The 1,958-nt window shown below is 34.6% G+C and overlaps 1 protein-coding gene across 1 annotated transcript in view; it reads right to left on the bottom strand.

The window, feature by feature from the left end:
• Nucleotides 1–1,751, bottom strand: part of LOC106474928 (glutamate [NMDA] receptor subunit 1-like) — a 92,523-nt gene extending 90,772 nt beyond the window's left edge. Inside the window, exon 1 of the mRNA XM_013935630.2 lies at nucleotides 1,608–1,751. The gene's annotated coding sequence lies outside the window, so the exon portion shown is untranslated. The remainder of the gene's footprint in view (nucleotides 1–1,607) is intronic.
• Between the last annotated feature and the right edge of the window lie 207 nt (nucleotides 1,752–1,958).

Raw genomic sequence — 1,958 nt, 5'->3', positions numbered from 1 at the left:
TAATAAAGTCGTTCACCACAACCATGACCTCTGAGTTAACAAATGTAATAGCTAAAACTTAGTTCTTAGAATTAGAATCACAGTACAGGACACATATTACGGTTTTCTACTCTGTCCTGAAAAAGAGTAGTAGCTAATAACATCCAATATGAAATCCAATAATGGAGATGGCTACTACAGGTTTTGACCTCTGATTTAAAAAGAGTGAGTTAATAACATCTAATATAGAATCGTATAATAGAGATGTTTGCTACAATTTTGACCTCTGACCTAACAAGGGTAGGATGTAATATCATTTGCTAGACTTACAAAAATAAACATGTTGAATGAGGTTACGAAAACAAGAATAATATATGACTTTTTATTCCAACAAACGTGTCTTAACATGACCAATAACATGTTGCTAAATAAGAAATCATTATAACTTCATGACAGAAAAATATTTTTAAAATGTTTTCTGGTGTCTTTCGATTATACTTATTGAGGGAACTTCCTGTAAAAATATAACGGCATATCAATTAGAACATGAAATTGAGTTACATAAATAACGAAGTGGTCATGGAAACAAAAGCACCTAGTTTAACCAAATACGTTCCAGTGTTTTACTGATCATAAAACGTGCTGAAAGATGAAGCATACGAGTATAAATTCTTACCAAATACGTTCCAGTGTGTTACTGACCATAAAACGTACTGAAAGATGAAGCATACGTGTATATATTCTTACCAAATACGTTCCAGTGTGTTACTGACCATAAAACGTACTGAAAGATGAAGCATACGTGTATATATTCTTAATGGTTTGAAGTTATTATGGATTTGTCCCCGGTGACCTCTCATTTGTATTAATACATAGCGAACGACAGAACTTTTTAACTGTTTACTGCACGAGGTTTCTCTTATATAGCAATGAATGGTTTGGTATCAGGTAGCATCAAAAACATTTGTAATGGTAACTAATATTTTTTAACAAACTTTAGCAGTTTGTTTGTTTGATGAGCACAAAGCAACAAAATGAACTATCTGCGTTGTGTTTACTGCAGGGGTCGAACCCCGAATTATTGGGTTACAAGTCCTTAAGCTTACCGTTCACCCACCGGTGAATTTATACATAAATTAAGATATATTTAAAGTCTTTATAAGACTATATTTTATATATAGCTTTAAACTATTTCAAAATGTATGTTTTGCTTCACAGTGAATATTATACACAAATGACGTTAATGAAAAGTAAGCAATACGATGCATGCATTCGTGAAACTGAACACTATTTGACAAACAAGGCTACGAGTGAATTATACTATGGTAGAAAAACAACTCCTGACATCTGTACGAGGTTACGTTTAGTTTTACCATTTGGAAAGCTGCTACAGAAACCCTAGTGTAACGTATAATACGCCACAACTTGATCTTATTATTACTTCCTTTCTGGAATGCACACTTTAGCCCGAAGCTTCTGTAGTCAAGGAAAGGTTCACGAAGACGCATCCTATTGTGGTCGGCATTGATTATATATCAGCTGAGCAAAAAATCTGTAGCATCATGCGTCATTGATATTGATACTCAAACCAACAACAGCCCCCGTGATTATTATCAAGAACGACTTACCTTATGGTTTTATGCACCGATTGATGTCTATTTTGTGCGGTTCTACATTCCTGCAAGGCTACACAAACTTTATCCTCTTCATCCTGGAGCACATGAGAGCTGCATCTTTCATGACACTCGAGTTCTACCATTCCCTGTTTGGATGAAGTTGTTTGTACTGAACTGGCTCCTCCATTCTCATCTAGTGAGTTTTGCGCCATCTATAGATGATTTGGTAAACTAAATTCAAGAGCACGTTGAATCACTACCGTTCAAGAAACACATTGAACCAATCTCTTTCGGACTGTAGACCTTCTTATATCGGGATAAGTCTACTAACACAAATGTTTACTTTTCAAGAAATATCTATAT

The sequence above is a fragment of the Limulus polyphemus genome, unplaced genomic scaffold (genome assembly GCF_000517525.1).
Source record: "Limulus polyphemus unplaced genomic scaffold, Limulus_polyphemus-2.1.2 Scaffold143, whole genome shotgun sequence".
In the NCBI taxonomy this organism is placed as follows: domain Eukaryota; kingdom Metazoa; phylum Arthropoda; class Merostomata; order Xiphosura; family Limulidae; genus Limulus; species Limulus polyphemus.
This window is presented reverse-complemented; position numbering and strand designations above follow the sequence as displayed.